This window comes from Felis catus, chromosome A1, assembly GCF_018350175.1.
Source record: "Felis catus isolate Fca126 chromosome A1, F.catus_Fca126_mat1.0, whole genome shotgun sequence".
In the NCBI taxonomy this organism is placed as follows: Eukaryota; Metazoa; Chordata; class Mammalia; order Carnivora; family Felidae; genus Felis; species Felis catus.
The window spans coordinates 31,325,459-31,346,472 of NC_058368.1; the positions used below are offsets into that span (position 1 = coordinate 31,325,459).

Consider the following 21,014-nt stretch of genomic DNA (forward strand, 5'->3'; position numbering starts at 1 on the left):
TTTGGTTTGAATTTTTCCACTTGCTTGGTAGCTGTAAATCAGCTTTAACTCAAGCAATCCAACAAATTTCACTCTTCAAACTAGGTGTGAACACTATCCTGGCAGTGGGTGGAATATATACTAAGTATGCCCATCTTTGGTACATTTCTTGAGCTCTAAGAGAAGGTGGAGGAGTCCTTTAGAACGTACTCTTTCCATCTTTACAATTACGATTTTATCGTAGCTTAATAATTCTTAATATTGAACTTCCCCTGTTTCAATTACTGTGTGGCTCTGTTTCCTAATTGGACCAAGACCAATATGTAGTCCATAGTCCAACCAATATAATAAAGAACATTTTAAAAACTTGCAACATTCTCTACTTTAGAAATGATTACAATAGTTGATATAAATATAAATAAATTAAAATAAATAGTTGATATAAACATATATATCAACTAAGTATATATTATATGTTATAATATATAATTTAATATTATATTAATAATAATATTAAATAATATACATTAATATAATTATATTAATTTTTTAATGTTTATTCATTTTTGAGAGACAGAGGGAGACAGAGCATGAGCGGGGAAGGGGCAGAGAGAGGGAGACACAGAATCTGAAGCAGGCTCCAGGCTCTGAGCTGTCAGCACAGAGCCCGACATGGGGCTCCAACTCACAAAATGCAAGATCATGACCTGAGCTAAAGTCGGACGCTCAAATGACTGAGCAACCCTGGCACCCATAATATAATTATATTATAATATAAATATAATATATATTCTATATATTCTATAAATATATGTACTTAGTCATGTTAGTTCCTTGATCAAAAATCCAGTTCAGGATTATTAACTTTTTAAATAAAAACATTAACCACATCATGGTCATATGCTTTACTTCACTGCATCACAGAGAAAAGCTGTGGTTTTATATATAAATAGATATGTCATATTTTTCCACTGTGAGAATTCTATTATTTAGAGGCAATTATAAAAACTACCCCTGTCACGTAAATAGTGACCTTTGTAAATATGCACATATTAAAAATATTAAGATTCAATTTCTGAATCTGTAGCCTTCAGTTGTTATTCTTATCAAAGACTAAGAAGAAAGAACAGCACAAGTATCTTCTTATAAGTTATTTAAAAAGGTAAAAAGGTAAAAATTTAAAAATTTTTATTAAAATTTTATTAGAACAACTGAGATACAGTGCATTTAATTATTAGAGTGACATAATTGCCTCTGTATTAACGATCATACAGAGTTGTTCTCCTCTAACCAATATCAGACTCGGTAGTGGCAGAAAGAGTTTAGGGTGGATACAAGTGGGACACTAAAAGCCAACACTGAGATAAAATCAGTTCTTGCAAATTGAACAAGAATCGAGTGATGGGAATCTAGCCAGACAGGCAAAGCTTTTTATCTGGAGAATACAATGGTGAGTACTAAACAGTAATGGATCGTGACAGGTGGACAGGCAGGCAGGCCATCACACTAGTCTCCAGGAATACCAGCAAAACTGTGGGGTTAGGTGTTAAGTAACTTAAAACTAAGTTAAGGCAGCTAAGTTCTAAAGCAAAGATTCTAGACAGGATTACAGAGATGCCAAAGAAATTGGAGAGAAATAGCATAATTCCCACTTTAGGGCTAAAATTTTCATGACAAGATTAGAATATAGAATCTCTAAGAACAGAGTGGGACTAAAATCCTGCGTGCATAGGGGAAATGTGCAGGAAATCCAAACCAAAACTCAGGCATGAGATTAAACAAGGTAGAGAGACTCAGTTACTTGATACAGACTATTGGATGGCTTCATCTCAAAAATCAAACTTGGAAGAAGAGACCACAAGAGAGGAGTGGAGTTATCAAAAAGTTACCTCAGTATGGAAATTCTGATCTGCTGGATTGGAACTTTTAAATTTCTCTGAATAAAGTCTTCATCTCGGGCTTGGATGCACTCTAGCTCAGAAAGCAGATGATGTTAAATGCTTCTAGTTCTAGTTATAAGGGATGCCAGTGTGAACAGGAGTAGAACTAGGTAGGACGTTAAGTCTTCATCACAGAAATAATGTATTTCTATTTTTTAAATGAATGTTTACATGTAAAAAAATTAGAGAGAAGATATCTAAAAAATTAACCTTAAAGAAATACATTGGTTAATAGTTATAGTAAAGTATATGCTCTAATAATGGGAGTAAAAGCTGTTTGGGTCCCATTGGTACCACTAGTTCAGAAGATTTTAGTTGTAAATGAGCAGTAGGATGATAAAAATCTCTTGGCATAATTAAAACTGGGTAAACCAGAATAGGTGTGTTCCCCAAACAGTTTGCCAAATATCTTTTCAAGTCTATTATAGCTACTGAACAAATGGATTGGTATGAATAGATATGTCCTTAATGAGCACATCATTAAGAGCTTGATATGTCTTCTCATTTACTGGTAACTTCTCCAATTCATCTAGAGTCTCCAGAATATCTATTACCTTTCCAAATACTGTGTATTTCATGTCCAAATGTAACTTCTTGGCATAGGTGAAGAACTGAGATCCATTGGTATTTGAGAGATTATTAGCCATAGATACCACACCTCTAACATTGTGCTTAAGAGTCACTATATTCGTCCTCAAATTTCTTGCGCCAGGTAGGTACTGTTACTTCCTCTTCCTGCACCTGTCAGATCTCCAGTTTCAACCATAAAATCCTTGATATTTCTATGAAATATACAGCCATTGTAGTAATTACTGGCACTAAGAGCCGAAAATTTCTCACATATTTGGGTGTCCTCTCACAGAAAACTTCTATTTTAGTATCACTTACATCTCTATGCAATGTCACTGACATTTTTCTTCTTGATGGTTTCAGGAAGTACTGTTGCTAATTTCTCACTGTCTTAACAAGAGAAGTTAGAAAATGAGTCTCACTTTGGTTAGCACAGCTGTTTTTAAAACAGAAAAGATGTAATCGCAGACGCCCGTGATTCGAAATTAGTGTCTTAGGGGCTCCCCTGCATTTTGATTTTGAAGTCCACTAAAAATTAGAATTCACCTATGTTTATTATTTTCATATGTGGGAAGAGCCTCAAAACATTAAATAGCAGAAGACAGGTAAAAGGAAAGAAACAGAAGGAAGAACTAAAAAGAAACATGATTGATTTTCAAAAAGTTGACCATTTGATTTCTAAACATTATAAGATAGTATTACACAACAAAATGCACTCGTCAGGACAATGGGGTACAGTGGAAAGAAGAGGAAGATACAGGTCCTGGTTTTGCACTGCAATAGCCCCTATATTATTGCATAAACTTGTATAAATTACTTCACTTCTCCTTGCCACAGTTTTATCTTTTAAAGATTGATCTTTAAAGGAGAAAGTGTATGTTCCAGGTATCTGTTGTTTTGGAACAAATGACCATAAAACTTAACGGTAAAGCTCCTACAACCATTCTACTGTATCACACAAATTTTGTGGGTCAGAACTTCCAGCAGAGATCAGCTGCATAATTCTACTGTTCCATGTGACATAGTAGAGGTCACTTGATGATATTCAACTGTTAGATAGTCTGGACTGGAAGGTGTAAGTTTCATACACACACCTATGGTAACTTGGAGGGTGTAATCTGGAAGGCTGAATTCAGCTGAATTGTCAACAAAATGGCTACCTTTGGCCTCTTCAGTATGGCAGCTGCAGAGACTTCTTCTATTGGTGAATCAGGGTGCCAAGAATGAAGAAAGAGAACGTTGCGTGGTATTTGACACTCTAGCACCACTTCTGCCATACCCTACTGGTTGAAGCAGTCTCAACCATGTGCATATTCAAGGGGCAGGATCATTGACCTGCATATCCATGAGAGAAGTTTCAAATAATTTGCTTCCATGTTGAAACCATTATAGTCCATACCCTGCTTACAACAGTACTGATCTTCCTTCATCATGTGAGAATCACCAGAAGTCTCATTCTATTATGCTATGAAGCTCAGGTTTAAGGTCCAGGATCACATCATTTAAATCAGATCTAGCTGTAAAAGTATCTTAGTTTTAGTTTTAGTTTTAGTTTTAGTTTTAGTTTGGTTTTAGTTTGGTTTTAGTTTGGATTTAATTTGGTTTTAGTTTTAGTTTTAGGTTTTTTTTTTTCTCCCTTGGATAAAGTTACTTTTAGACTGTAGATCTGTGAAATGGAAAGACAAATGATCTGTCCTCCACCCACCTAATGTTCCAAGATGGAACAGGTGTAGGATAATCATAGTAAATATTCGTTTTCCAGAAGGGAGAAAATAAGACACATAGCAATCACTATCCTATAGAAATTCTTAAATATAATATGGCAAATATTTTCCTTTCCCAACTGAGGTTCAGTCTTGGTCTTTGGGCATAATTCTACATGGCTCTTGGCTTCTTTCCATTGGCAAAAATTCTAAAATTGAATATATGCAAATGGATGGTGAAAACTTCCTTTTCCACATAATGTAGACTTTTCCATAAAATCTATTTTCAAAATCTAGTTTTCTTAGATTGCTTCTTGGTTATCTCAAGACTTTAATTTTTTCTTTTTACTCTTTCTGTCCTATTCAATGTTAATATAATTCCTTTAACATCTCATGAGCCATTTGGGTGTTAATTACTAATCTATTTCATTAGACAAAACCAAACCCATAAATCTTTTTGTGGTAAATTCTTCTCTATCTTGGTTTTCCTGTGAGGCTGTTGTTTGTACACTAAGCACTATTGTCTGTTTTAGAGCATCTATATGGCATACCCTTTTTCTTTTTTGTTACTGAGAGGGTACATTAGATCAGCCTTAAATCCTTCTGAAGTCTTAAACGATCTTACAACCACAGGCTGTGTTCTACTAGCAGTGCATTAGATTTTATCTCTACCCTGAGACCATCTCTTACTTTGAGGACAACTTGCTGGTTGTCCTAAGCCCTTTATATTCACTCCATATTCTGTTAGCAATTGACTATTCACTTCATCTTTCTTTTCTCTCAGTTTTACTAGATAACTGGAAGAAATGAGGTAACACCTTCAACACTTAATTCAGAAATCATCTTAGCTAGATTATCAAGTTTTTTAAGTACACTGTATATTTTCCAGGTTACCTCAGTGGCAGTATTACCAAACTTTCTGCCAGCCCTTAGTAATTTCTTTGTTCAGTCTCCTTCGAGTCCTCGCTACTTGTCACTTTAAGGTTTGTCAGACCTTTGCCTATTGCCCTGTCCCCAGACCAAAACCATACATTTTAGATTTTGTAATGTTAGCACCTCACTTCCATATACCAAATTCCGTTTATCTATTGATGCAGTAAAAATAAAAACAAGACAAAAACCAACCAAAAGTTAAGTTGCTTAGAACAACAATCATCTTATTATATCTCATAATTTTATGACTCAATAATGTAGCAGCAGTCAAATGGGTGATTCTCCTCCCTCATGTAGTTTTGACGGAAGTCATTCAGAGGTATTCATTTGGCAGATGGTCTGGAATAGAGGGTCCAAAACAATTCCCGTCATGTGATACTTCATGGGGAACGGCAGAAGGCTAACCTCAGCTCCGATCACCAATCAGAATTTGTACAGGTGACCTCCTCAGCATGGCAACCACCTCAGTGTATGGAGCTTTTCACAGGGAATACCTCAGAGCTTCAACAGCAAGGCCTGTAGCTATGACCTCTTGATGGGAGGAGTGAAAACGATTTGTGGTCTTGATTTAAAAATGACAAAATTGGGCTAGATGATCACTCACATCCTTTTTGTTTCTAAAATATCTGTTTCAAAAGCAACAATAAAAGTTTAGAATAGATATGAAATAAAAGAAATAACATTTTAACTTTTCACAAGTTATAAGCATCTAAACCTGCTGAAGCATTAAATAGTCTACAGCATTCATCTCTCAAAAGATTTAATTCCAAAGATAACTGTAGGTGATAAAGACATTTATAGCTGAGATTGGATGGAAAATATCTAAAAATATATAACTTTATATCTATGTTTCTGTAAAAAATGGCTGCATTGCTTATTACCTCTTGTCATGAAATGGTTTTTTCCACTAAAGCCTATAAACAAAACTGAAAACTTCATTCTTAAAGTTGTATTTTCAGCTATTTGGGTAATATGCAAAAGATTATGGCCAGGGAATTCTAACTGTAATTTTTTACTTAAGAGAAAGTTAACCAAGTCAATAAACGATATTCTCCTCTTGATATGGTTCTATGTGGTACCTGAAATAATGAAGCCATAGATATGGGAATAATCTTAGAGATCATCTTGACTAAATCCTTTCAGCCACAGATGAAAGAACTGAGCCCTCCAGGGACTATGAAGCTTGTCCAAGGTCTCTTAGCTGGTTAATGGGTAGAGTCAAGGGCTTTTTCTATGACCGTGGTGCTAACAGTTACAACAGTGCCCTTGAGAGAAATAAGTTTCTCAAATGATCTGACTATTCCCTTGCAGTTTATGCCTTCATTAATTTTCTTTAACACTTATTTCTTCATCTGTGGTACATAATGTTTAGACCAACTTTACTGAGTTAAAACAAATTCTAATCAGACTGAAATAGTACTGTTTCGACATATTTTAAGAACAGCAACAATAGATAACATAAATATAAACATATTTCTAAAACTAATGATAAGTTGTTAAAGAAAAAAGTAACTTTATTGTTTTATTTCTTTCATCCAGCATTTAAGGATCATGGATTTTCTGTATGAGAAGGTATCGTAAAGTCTATCCACCTTTTTGTCCCCATTTGTAAATATCTTCTTAACCATTCTGAAATACAAGCATACCATGTGGGTTTATATACTTCCAGTGATAAGATGCTCATTATTTCTAAGAACAAAATAAAATTTTGGTATAATAATCATAATCAGTATTATATACTACTGATATCTGTCTCCAACAGCATATATATGTTTAATACTGGTTTGATCTATAAGCGATCACAGAATATGTCACCATTTTCTTTTAAGATGAACGTCTTGAATTGAAGAAAAGTATCAAGATGTGACTAAGTGTTTCATAATTTAAATATACACAATTTTCTCCATTGGCAAAAATTCTAAAATACAATATATGCAAATGGGCGGTGATAAACTATGCTGGGCATCCAGCTAAAAGGACAGCATTATGGATTACATCTATTTCGCCTCTATTTTATTTCTCTATAACAGAACACTTTTATCACTTACATTTAATTTTTTTAAGTTTTATACACCTTTATACTTTGCATATGGGCATATAAAACTGAGATTTATGTATTTTTAGAAATGGTTATATTTTCCTGAAATTGTACATTAAGAAGGTGATATTTTACATGATAACATTTGAAAAGTGAGGACTTGTAGAATACTCATGAGTTTGAGATATGTGGCAGAACAGGAGGTCAGAGATACTTAAAGCATGAGAAGAACTCAACCCCCTATGAATGGCTTTGAAGATGAAGTAAGGAGGCCACAAATCAAAGAACACAGGGACATAGGCGTTCTCCTTCAATATGGGAACATAAGCAGGCTCTTGAACTCACTTCCTTCCATGAGCAAACTGAATTTACAGCAACATAAGGAACAATTTCCTCAAAAAGAAATCCAGAAACTAGCTGAGCAACTGCTATATATCAGGTGGAAAAAAAAAGACAGCAAAATGGGTCTTGACACCCTCTCAATTAATAGGACCCACTAAAAACAAAGAAGGCTACTTGGACGATTGCAAAGGTTTGAAAGGCATTCAAGAGTTAGGGCCAGACTGGTTAAGTTTAGGCGGAATGGCTCAAATACCAAAATCCCACAGATTATACAGTATTGACTGGATGAAATTATTGCAAATAAATGGTTCCAAACTGGGGATAAAGATCGTATTTGTAAGGATCATACTTCTAGTCACTTTGATTATTTTTTTAAATGTTTATTTATTTATTTTTGATAGAGACAGAGAGAGAGAGAGAACACGAGTGACAGAGGGGCAGAGAGAGAGGGAGACAGAGGATCCGAATGCAGGGCTTAAACTCAGGAATCATGAGATCATGACCTGAGCCAAAGTCGACAGTTAACTGACTAAGCTACCCAGGTGCTCCCGATGATTTTTTTAAATAAGTGGGTTTTAATTTTGATGGAAGAAGAGTAGATTTTAATTAAGAAGAATAACACAGTGTACTCATAAAACCTATATACAAGGTAGTAATATGTGACTTTGAGTAAGTAGGAGATGCTGGTATTATCTGCTCCCTTAGATGCTATGAGGATTCTGGAATCATTGCATTTACTAAGACTATAATAACGACTGACCTTTGTCCTCATTGCATTATCCCAGGACTCCAGGGGTGTCAAGAAATAGTAGATTGAGGGATAAGTCCAGATAATAGTAATACCTTAAGTTACCCTAGGTTAGTATGTTTTCCCAAATCAACTACATTTATTATTGGTATATGTATCCTTTATACCATTTTTCACATGCTTAACAGTTGTTTGCCTATGGATATGTTATCTTACATTAGGAAAGTTCCTTAAGGATAAGGTTTCTATTTTATACATCTTTGTAACCAGTCAAGCAAGTCTAGTTAAGTGAAAAGCAGATATTTTGAATCAATTATTGTATTTAATTTTTCAATACTTTTGTATTACTTATAGTCATTTTAAAAATCTGTTGCCCAGAAGTGGACATGTTACTTCATTAATGACTACTATATGATATTACTGTATGATTTTCTCCCTTAAAAACCTCAAGTATAGGGGCGCCTGGGTGGCGCAGTCGGTTAAGCATCCGGCTTCGGCCAGGTCACGATCTCGCGGTCCGGGAGTTCGAGCCCCGCGTCAGGCTCTGGGCTGATGGCTCGGAGCCTGGAGCCTGTTTCCGATTCTGTGTCTCCCTCTCTCTCTCTGCCCCTCCCCCGTTCATGCTCTGTCTCTCTCTGTCCCAAAAATAAATAAACATTGGAAAAAAAATTTAAAAAAAACAAAAACCTCAAGTATATAATTTGTTTCACTGTCATAAGGGTAATATACATATATAGTATTTTTGGTATTTTTAATTTTTTTAATGTTTCAAGTTTTTATTTAAATTCTACTTAGTTAACATAGAGTGTAATATTAGTTTCAGGAGTAGAATTTAGTGATTCATCACTTACATATAATACCCAGCGCTCATAACAAATGCCCTCCTTAATACCCATCACCCATTTAGCCCATGCCCCATCCATCTCTCCTCCAGCAGCCCTCAATTTGTTTTCTATAGTTAAAAGTCTCTTTTATGGTTTACCTCCCTCTGTCTTTTTTTTTTCACTCCCCTATGCTCATCTGTTTTGTTTCTTAAATTCCATATGGGTGAAATAATATGGTATTTGTCTTTCCCTGACTGACTCATTTCACTTAGTGTAATATGCTCTAGGTCCATCCACATCGTTGAAAATGGCAAGATTTCACTCTTTTTAATGTCTGAATAATATTCCACTGTGTGTGTGTGTGTGTGTGTGTGTGTGTGTGTGTGTGTGTACCCCACATCTTCATTATCCATTCATCAGTTAATGGACATTTGGGCTCTTTCCATAATTTAGCTATTGTTGATAATGCTACTATAAGCATTCAGATGCATGTGTCCTTTCAAATCAGTATTTTTGTACCCTTTGAGTAGCATAAATTAACTTCTTTAGTTTTTGGGAAACTAAAAGAACTAACTTCTTTAGTTTTTGGGAAACCCTCTCTTCTCCTATTATGAATGACAGCCCTGCTGGATAAAATACTCTTGTCTACATATTTTTCCCATTCAGCATGTTTAATATATTGTGCCACTCCCTTCTGGTCTGACAAGTTTCTGTGGAGAAGTCTGCTGCTAACCATATTTGTCTTCCCTTATAAGTTAGGGATTTCTTTTTCCTTGCTGTTTTTAGGAATTTTTCTTTATCTCTGTATTTTGCAAATTTTGCCCTGATACGTCTTGGTGTTGACCTACTTTTGTTGATTTTGGCGGGAGTTCTCTGTGCCTCATGGATTTGGATGTCTGTTTCCTTCCCCAGATTAGGGATGTTTTCAGCTATAATTTTCTCAAATAAACCTGGTATTTTTTCCCTAACTTTTTCTTTTGGTACTCCTATGATATGAATGTTATTACTCTTTAAGGAGTTACTGAATTCCTAAGTCTATATTTGTAATCTAACATTTTTCTTTCTTTCTTTTTCACCTTCATTATTTTCCATAATTTTGCCTTCTATATCACTTGCTTGTTCCTCTGATTCTTCCATCCTTGTGGTCATTAGATCATTTTTGCATCTCAGTTATAGCATTTTTTTATTCTGGCCTAACTAGTTTTAGGTCTTTTATTTATATGGTAAGGTACTCTCTGGCGTCTACTATGCTTTTCTCAAGCCTAGCTAGTACTCTTATGATCGTTGTTTTAAATTCAGGATCAGACATATTACTTATATCTGTTTCTATTAGGTCTCTGGACATGACCTTTTCTTATTCTTTCTTTTGAGATGAATTCCTCCATCTTGGCATGTTGTCTAGGTCTTTGTCTTCTGTGTGTTGGGAAAGTTTGTTATGTTTCCTGCTCCTGAGAGTAATGCTATATTAAGAAGAGGTCATATACTGTCCAAGGCCTGGTGCTTCAAGAAGTGTTTCTGGTGTATGCTGTACACATTTTGCTGTTATGTTTTGGCTGCTCTTTCCCTCAGGTCAGTTCTCTGCAGAGTATCTCCTTGCCTACAGTGGGGAGTGTCTGGACCTTGTGCAGCATGTGGCGAATTTTAAATAGATGTGCTCTGGTTTGCTTGTTTAAAAAAGGCCTGATCCTATTTCCATTACAGCTACAGCTTTGCAGAACTCTATGGTCAGTAGACTTGGTGGGTGCAGGGGGTATATGCTGGTCTTCTGGGGGAGGGGCCTGCTGTTCTGGATTTCAGGAACACTTCCCCTAGTAAAGAAGCACCTGCAGAGTGCAGGGGGGCAGGACTTGATGTAAGCAGCTCAGGTTTCCACTTTTGGCACTTTTCTGGTCACAGAAGCCAATTAGTGTTAATGGATAGGGGAGAAAAAAAACAGCACCAGCCCTCCCTCTTGTCCCTGAAGTGGGAAGTTTGTGCCCAAGGCTGTCTAGGAAGCTGTTACTGAGGAGCAAATAATCTCCCCTTGTGTGTCCCAGGTATCCCTCAGATCCCTACCTTCACTCTGTCTGTGTCCACGGCACCTGCCTGCCTGGCAGTGCTATGAATCTGTATTTTATCTCAGTAATGTAGCTGAGATTTAAAACTCCAAACTTAAGGGACCTAACATGGCACAAACTCATGCTGATCCTCTGGGAGAGGGGCTTCCTGTGCTGGGACTGGTGCCAGTTTGTCCCAGAAGAGCAGTTGCACCAATGCACAAGAGTTTGGACTCTAAAGTCAAGTGCAGCAAAAAAGCCTAAGTCTGAGTTAGCTAGCAGCCTTAGCAGCCTTATGGGGGAGCAATGGCACCCATTGTCTCTTTTGTCCCCTGAGAGGCAAAGCCACCTCTGTCAGATGCACTGCAGGAAGGGGGAAAATCTTTCCCAGCGCATCCCAGGAGATCCTCAGATTGTACAACCTGCTCTCAGACCTCTGCCCTCCTCCACAGGACCACCAACTGTGCCTGCCAGGCTCCACATCAGGCCACTGGCACAGAAGTCTAAAACTCTGGTCTTTGAGCTCTGTTGGTCTTAAACTCTCACACTAATCATCCCTTTTCGTTTTCCCAGTCAGCAATGTTTGGGGAAGTGTTTCTCTTATGCGATCCTCCATACACTGCTGTTTCTCTCTGTCTCTGTCTGTCTCTGTCTCTCCTCTTTCTGTGATAAGGGATCGCTTCCACCCTCCACAGCACCCATGATCCTTTTCTCCCCCAAATCACATCTCCACACTTCCTATCTTTCACTATGTGGCCTCTTCTCTCCAGCTAGTTATGTAGTTTGTTCTCTTAGCGCTCAGATAGATCTCTTGGGCATTCAGAATGATTTGATATTTATCCAGCTGTGTTTGAGGGACAATACAAGCATAGCATCCTCCTATTATTCTGTCACCCTCTAACTCACCTACCATTTTTGTCTTTTTAGTACAGGTTACACCATTCACAGTTAACTAAAATTTTCAGATTTTATTTCTATGAGTTTTTTTTCACATCTTTTCATCATGTTTCTCAATTTTCTGTAAATTATATTAATACCACCCATTCATCCGTCTGTGAATTTTTTTCTTGGTATTTAGAGTAATATAACTTTTCTATTTTATTTTATTTTATTCCCCATCACATATTTCTAAGCTTTAAGTCTTGCATTTATCTTTCAAAAGTTGAAATCTAGACTTATTACCTACAGAAAACCATGTCCATTAGAGATGAATATTCTTTTTCATTGGCCACGTGAAAATTTCTTTGAACATAGAGTTGGACTTTTGTGATATTGCTTTGTAAAATGCTACATACATCAGGCATTCTAAAATAAATATTTGATCTTAGAATATTGGATTTTTGGTAAATGTCAGATTGGAATGGAAAATAATATAGTAATTTGTGACTGATGTAAGATATGGGTGGCATAATTTCTCATTTCTGTTCTTACATACTTAGAGATAAGCATTTATGATTTACCTTTTAAAATTTCACATAAATCTTTTTTTTTGTAAGTGCAGGTGTTTACCCTCCTTAAACAATGCACAGATGATGAACAGAAAAATTAGATAAATATACCATCCTCAAAGTCTCAGTTATAAGAAAGTCTGATATAACATTTAATAAGAAGAAAACCTTGATTATATACCCAAGATATCTAGCTGTATAGTACATATTTTCATGAAAAGCTGTGTATTTTTGTAAGTACCCTTCTTCAATAATATTTGCTGATTAGATTCCCAAGTTGTCCTTACATTTCTATCATTTTCCATTAGGGATCTATATGCCCATTTTTGTATATACATGAAAACTTATGATTCTACATGAATTTTCCTCACTACCTCACCAGAAAATAAATGCAAAATCATTTCACTAGTGTATCCCCACAATGATATAACAATGATAGAATTACTAAGATATATTGTTTTATTTTTGAGAGAGAGAGACAGAGAGAGACAGGGTGTGAACTGGGGAGGGGCAGAAAGAGAGGGAGACACAGAATCCAAAGCAGGCTCCAGGGTCTGAGCTGTCAGCACAGAACCCGAGGCGGGGCTCGAACTCACATACCGCAAGATCATGACCAGAGCTAAAGTGGGATGCTTAACCGACTGAGCCACCTAGGCCCCCCAGTGCTGATTCCCTTTTAATGTCATTTCCTTTCAAGGAAATGTTATTTTAGATCCTTTAAAGGTATTAGTTACTGCTCAAAGTTAGAAACCTTATGAGTGAAGTTGTATTTTTTATTTTCAGTTAAAATATATTGGGCTAGAGGGATGCCTGGGTGGCTCAGTTGGTTAAGCATGTGACTTTGGCTCAGGTCATGATCTCATAGTTCGTGAGTTCAAGGCCCACATCAGGCTCTGTGCTGACAGCTCAGAGTCTGGAGCCTACTTCAGATTCTGTGCCTCCCTCTCTCTCTCTGTGTCTCTGACTAGCTCTCTCTCTCTCTCTCAAAAATAAAGAATATATATGTATATATACATATACACATGTATATACATATGCATGTATATATGTATATATACATATATACATGTATATACATATGCATGTATATATGTATATAGGACTAGACTGAAATAGTGAGGGTCATGGCAGGAAACCAAGAAGTTTTTAGTACCATGATTGATAATACACACTAGCATCTCACTGAACAACTTGAGTTCACTAGGTCCACCTTCATATTTCTGGTTTTGTCTTTACTACCTGAAATGCACTAGTAAACATCCCCATTGTTCATCTATAACTGCTACTCTGTGTAGTTTATCCCTCTGGTCCTTAAGACTCAATTCAATCATCACTTTTTCCAAGAAATCCTATTATGATCTACAAGCTTCTGTAGTCCAAAAAGCCACATAGCGCCTTGTGCTTTTTTCTGTTGCAAGATTGTCTCAGTCTATTGTAGTAATTAATTTATTTTTATGTTCCTTTCCTTTATCCCCATAGACTATAAATACCTTGGGAGCAGGATTATGACTTATTTCTACAATCTTGTTTTCCCCCTCCATTTTACCCAAACCCATGTTACTAAATTTTCTGGAGGTCCTATATCCAATATGATTTGTTCAAGTTCACCACACTTGATCTCAGTAGCATTTCCCCCGTTGGTTCACTCCCCAAATTCCTTTCTTCCTTTGGGTTCTGTGGCTCTAGACTTCTCTGATGCTTCTTTACCTTCTATATCCTCCTACTTATTTTCATTTTCTGGTTTTTCTGTTTTTAATGGATTACAATTATTTCATCCATTGGTTTGAAATTCTATCAAACACCTTTCTATGTCCTAAGAATTTAAAGGCACAAAATAATAATTAAAAGAAGAGTTCCTTAGGACTCTCTTTGAGTCCCTCTCTTTATCTTTATTCTATCCTCAGACTCTCTCATTAGCGTTTATGGCTTCCAATGTCATGTACATATTCAGAATTTTGAGGATAGATCTCAATTCTGAAATTAAAGTGATCTATTCAAATTCCTATTTAATACCTTGGCATAGATATCTCACAAAAAAGTTATCTAAAACTAAATTTTTATTTCTTCCTGAAAATATTCTACCTCTTACAGAGAGAATAAAATCAAGGTAAATATTCATTAAAATGGTGATTTCTTTTAATTAAGTTTCAATTACATGGAAAGACTCTGTCCTAATGAAAAGGACTTTGAACTTGGATTCCGGGCCTAACTTGGCAGATTTTGTCAGTAACTAGCATAGTTACCCTGGAGACCTCTCAGAATTTTATTCTAATTGCTTGTGAAATATTTCACATATTATCTAAGATCTATTTTTTTTGTTTCCATGATCCCAGGACTATAATACTAATACTATAATGACATTTGGAAAAAAGAATGAAAATAAAAACATAGCATCTGTGAATCTATAAACAAGTTTATCTAGGCCCGTCCATCAGATGATCTTGACTTCTCATTGTTAATTTCTTTTCTGTTGTTTGATCTTTTAATACATGCCCCTTGATCTCATACCTTTTTTCCCATTCCAAACCCATAGAACAAAACAAGAAAACATGGCTTGCTACTAATTTCTGTATGGCTACCTATAATCGCCGTCATTATTAGCAATTTAAGAAGACAGACTCAACACTTGTCTCCTCCTAGTTAAAACTTAAGTTGGTATTTAACAGAAACTATTTCCTTGAGCTGATTTCACTTGATTTCCAAACATTAGTCTTATTTCTGAAAGAGCTTTTAAGAAATCCTTTTTTTTTTAACGTTTATTTATTTTTGAGACAGAGAGAGACAGAGCATGAACGGGGGAGGGTCAGAGAGAGGGAGACACAGAATCTGAAACAGGCTCCAGGCTCTGAGCTGTCAGCACAGAGCCGACGCGGGGCTCGAACTCATGGACCACGAGATCATGACCTGAGCCAAAGTCGGACGCTTAACCGCTTAACCGACTGAGCCACCCAGGCGCCCCTGAAAGAGCTTTTAGAGGACAATATGTCATTTTCCCTTACCACAATTTGATGTTGAAACTTATTAACACATAAACAATAATTTTTCTCTCTTTTCCAATGTTTATTTAGTTATTTTAAGAGAGTAAGTATGTGAGTAGGGGAAGGGAGAAAGGGAAGGAAGCAGAGAGAGAGAGAAAATCCCAAGCAAGCTTCACACTCTCAGCGTGGAGCCTGATGTAGGGCTTGAACTTACACACCATGATAATGACCTGAGCTGAAAATCAAGAGTTGGATGCTTAACAGACTGAGCTACCCAAGTGCCCCATCTTTTTTTTTTTTTTTTTCGGTAGTCAAAATGCACCTGAATTTGGATTTTCAATGTTTCCTCAGAAACAATATGTTGGAAACATCCAGTTCAGTGTTTGTTTAGGAGATGTGTTATTATTGCAGAAACAACGATGTGTAGATCAACAGAGGAAAAGCACTAGCCCGGATACATGATGTGCATATGTAGAGTCTAGCAGTACTAAACTCATTTATGAGTTTAGGAAGAAAGGTAGTGAGGAGAAAGAAAGCAGCTATGCAAAAGGCAAAGAAAATTCAGCTGACACTGAGAAAATTAGGGAAGAGACGAGTGACTTAGAATCAGATTAGAATCAGAAGAGCTGGTAATCTATTGACAGGAGTTGGCCTGGATAGAATCATGCATGTCTGGTTCTGGTCCTCGCAAAGGTGGAACCCCATCACTCCTAGTGCTTTGGCAGATGATGAGGATATTTGTTGCCTTTGAAAGATTTGTAGTCCTCTCGAGAAAATGCAACATATTCCTTTTATTACTACTTATATTTTGTTCTACTCTTATTCCTTCACTTTGAATTTAAGAAATTAGGAAGTGCTTTTCAGATTTTGCAGGAAAAAAACAGTAAATTAAGCCTGGGAATGATGACCAATTCTATCCCCAAACCTATCTCTGAAGAACAAATTTCTGCACAGTGAAAAAGCTCATAGTTCGGTGAAACCTATGGTGAAACTTGCTTTATTTTTCTCTTCATTTTTTGATCAACACTAAAATTAAGATTTTATTTATTTATTTACTTATTTATTTATTTGCTGTTGTTTATCTTCTTTTGTTTGGTTTGGTCATTATTATAAGATAGTACCTATACTTCTGGGAGGCCAACTAAAACATATATATATATGTATAGATAGATAGATAGATATTTTATATACATCTATATATAGATGTATGACATGTATATATATGTTGTTACAGTATAAATTCTCATGGATAAAAGGGGGTTATAACAAAATGTCTTATGATTTTTACCATTCATAGTGAAATATATTTGTTGGTTACTATTAAAAATGTAAATATTTTAAGTACTTAATATAATAAAGATTATACCTAATAATTTCCCTCATGAAGATTTTATTCAAGTAAAATAGCATCATGTAAAGAATTGGTCATGCAAAAATTAAACATCCATATGCAGTATTTAGGAGCTTCCCCAATAAAATTTATTTAGAAATAAGCAAATATTTAAGTGGTTTTAGATCTTCATTTATAAAAAAAAAAATGTATGTGCCATGCTGTTTTAAAATAAAAATTAACATCTAAGAAAATTATTTATACGGGGCTCCTGGGTGGCTCAGTCGGTTGAATGTCTGATTTCTCCACACAGGTCATGATCTTGTGGTCTGTGAGTTCAAGCCCCATGTTGTGCTCTGTGCGGACAGTTCGGAGCCTGAAGCCTGCTTTGGATTCTGTGTCTCCCTCTCCTTCTGTCCCTCCCCTGCTTGTGTTCTGTCTCTATCTCTCAAAAATAAATGAACATTAAAAAATGTTATAAGAAAATTCTTTATAAATTCAAGTTAACTATAAATCCCTCATGGAAGGGTGAAAGAGTGTTGAAATTTTGAATATGAAAAAAATAATCGATGATTCTCATAACGACTATATACTTGCCTAGCTAAAGGATTCTGAAAGATTTGTGACCTTTTAATTTCAGGTTTCCTCATCTATTAAATTCTGAAAATGATAATAGTACAAACCACACAGTATTTTACTTTGGGATACTAGTTATATTCATAAATCAATTACCTAAGCAATGTGAAATTATTAAAGAGATTTATCATGGTAAAATTAACATGGTGTTCCTCTAATTTCCCAAAAGGACCCAAATCCGTATTTCCTCCATACTCTTCGTCCACAGTGTATTTATAGCCCTTATGGGTTTTCCTGCATAAATTAACATAAATAAGAATGAACATACCTTAGTGGTTTTGTGAAAGATGACAATGTTGTATTTTTCTATTTATTTGTCTACTTGGAATATTTATTGAAAGCTATGTTTGGGCTTTTTCTCTTAAACAGAAATGAAAGAGAAAAGTAATTTCTCACCATTTCTCAATTTCCTGTTAATCAGTTTCAATATGTTAAAATGATATTTTCAAAATAGCCTTCTTCTGCTTTTAAAGTAATGCATGCTTTTAAAAGAATACATGGAAACAATAATCCTAGAAAATGCATGCCAGGTCATTCGAGTAGCAGATAATGAAGCTATTAACGAATATTTAACAAAAATATGGGTATGTTTCCATTTGTCTCTGTGTTTTAGGGTTTACTTTTCCAATTTTATATCCTGAAGGTCACATAATTTTTCATTTACTGGAAAAAAATCATCAATTTACTGTGTAACCTTAAACCTTAACTATAATACATGGAAGTTCTTCAGACAGTGTACACTTTTTAAAGATTCTTTTTAAAAAACCTACCTAGATAAAAGTTATTTACAGGTAAAAGATATTTTCATATATAGCTCTGTGTTTTATCTCTATCATATAACCTAAAACGTCAAGTAACTGGAACAAAATAAGAAATGAGATTATATAGACAAATCTTTTTTGGCTTATGATGGGGTTACATCTGATAAAAACCATTGTACATTGAAAATATCCTAAGTTTGGGGCACCTGGGTGGTTAAGTTCATTGGGCATTCAACTCTTGATTTTGGCTCAGGTCATGATCTCATGGGTCATGGGATCAAACCCCATGCTGGGCTCTGTGCTGACAGTCCTGAGCCTGTTTGGGATTCTCTCTCTCTCCTTCTCTCTTTTTGCCGCTCCCCTGCTCATGCTTTCTCTTTCTCTCTCTCAAAATAAGTAAGTTTTAAAAAAAGAAAGTATTGTAAGTTAAAAATTTACTTAATTGGGGCGCCTGGTTGGCTCAGTTGGTTGAGCATCCGGCTTCGGCTGGGGTCATGATCTCGCAGTTCGTTGAGTCTGAGCCGCTACTCCCCCCCCGCCGTGGGGTTCTGTGCTGACAGCGCAGAACCTGGAGGCTGCTCTGGATTCTGTGTCTCCCTCTCTCTCTGCCCCTCCCCCACTCGTGCTCTGTCTCTGTCTCAGAAATAAAGATTAAAAAAATTTTTTTTTAATTTGCTTAATACACCTAGTCTATCAACCATCATAGCTTAACCTAGCCCACCTTAAACATGCTCAGAGCACTTCCATTAGCCTACACTTGGGCAAAATAATCAACAAGTTTATTTTATTTTAGTATTTTTAAAATTTTATTTATTTATTTTGGGAGAAAGAGAGAGATAGAAAGAAACCACAAGTAGGAGAGGTGCAGAGAAAGAATCCCAAGCAGGGTCCATGCTGTCCGCACAGAGCCAGAGACTGGGCTCAGTGAGCCATCCAGGCCCCCCTACAAGGTTCCTTTATAGTTAACTGTTGAATAGCTCATGTAATTTATTGACTAGTGTACTGAAAGTGAAGAACAGACTGATTGTCAGTGTATGGACTGTTTATACTCATGATCATACAGCCACTGGGAGCTGTGGCTCACACATATATATCGCACACATAAATATACACAAATGTATAGGCACATGCATAATTTAGTGCATACAATATATATGATATAACATAAATAATGTGATATAAATGTTTATATATAAAACACCTACTAATTCAACCCACCACAAGCTGAAACTAATAATAGAAGTGTTTCTAAAAAAGAAGACTATCTTATTTACTCTTGCAATCAACCTTCATAAGCTAAAGTCTTTGGGATGGATTGTGCTTACCTAAACATTAATTACCCTGTTAAGTTGTATTTATATTACCATGTATATGCTAAGTTGTTATTACTGCAAATTATTTTTGTGCCCCTCTGCAAAGCTTCAAAAATACATTTTTTCCTGATTTGATCTAGTTATGAAACTAAACTTAAGAAGGTAATTAAAAATATGTGTACTTGAAAGATTTAAGTTCTACCAGGGTAACCAAATCATTTATGTAGTATTTTATAAAGTAAAGGAACTCTACATAATGAGCTAGTCAACATAAAGCTAAAATTCTCCTGTGGTGCTTTTGTTCTCGTTAAACATCTTCCATGAGCTATTAAATCTGCCGAGAAGTTGTTATACAAAACATTAATAGTGTTCTCATAGCTATATTATCGATGGTCAAAAATTCAAAAGAGACTAGAAAATGAAGGGATGGAATAAGGGGAGATATGAACACACATTCCTGAGACTTGTACCTCTTGAGGTTTGGATAACAATTATGATGAATGGGGTAATCACAACACTACATGCACAAGTGAAGAATCAGAGATGCTATTGAGCATTTTCCCAAACCAAAAGAAAAAGAAAAAGAAAAAGAAAAAGAAAGAAAGAAAGAAAGAAAGAAAGAAAGAAAGAAAGAAAGAAAAGAAGAGAAAACAGGGGGTTTTCCTTTTGCTTACTAAAATATAAACATTTGCACTTTTATAAAATTTCAAATAAGGAGTTTCTCTGGAAAACTTGTTGCCAAAGCAAATAAAAGAACTCCCCATCAGAAAGCAGGGTATTCACCCATGCGCTGTGTCTAGTTGATGGCTTTGTTACACAGGGACCTTCCTAGGTAAATACAATAACCTCACTCTCAGGTAACATCAGAGAAGGCTTAGGAAACAAATACACAAACAAGGAGAGCTCAGAGAAATGCCTACACTTTTTGTATTTTCACATATCTCTGTGTATATGTGCATGTGAATATTTTCATGAAAATAAACACAGATAGAGGAGTAGCTGATACCATTATAGACAGATATCTGTATCATATGTGAATATATACATATACATGATGTATCTGTATCTCAACTACATATATTTTTACTTATCCTCTTAAGTTCAGTTTCATAACTAGATCAAATCAGGAATGTGTATATATTTGAGATAAACATGACATGTGAAAGCAGATGTCTGTTCAAATTACAAAAGCGCCACTTGTGATTTTTATGTACAGTTCAGCATTACATTGTTTTCTCTCAGTCAATGGTATGTTGGTCTGGCTGTGAGCCCAGGTCTCTCACATAATGATCAACCTGAGACTAACACAGTACCATCTGGTAGTGTCTCAGGTAGGAAATATTTTAAAAAAATATCTCCCAATTTATGCACTTCATCCTGAAAGCATAATAATACAAACCACAATATGACATTTTTTTCAGTAATGGAGCATCTT

At 35.7% G+C, this 21,014-nt stretch overlaps 1 pseudogene; it reads right to left on the bottom strand.

Moving 5' to 3' along the window:
• Nucleotides 1-1,114: 1,114 nt before the first annotated feature.
• On the bottom strand, nucleotides 1,115-18,804 carry LOC123384331 (annotated as a pseudogene).
• Nucleotides 18,805-21,014: the final 2,210 nt, after the last annotated feature.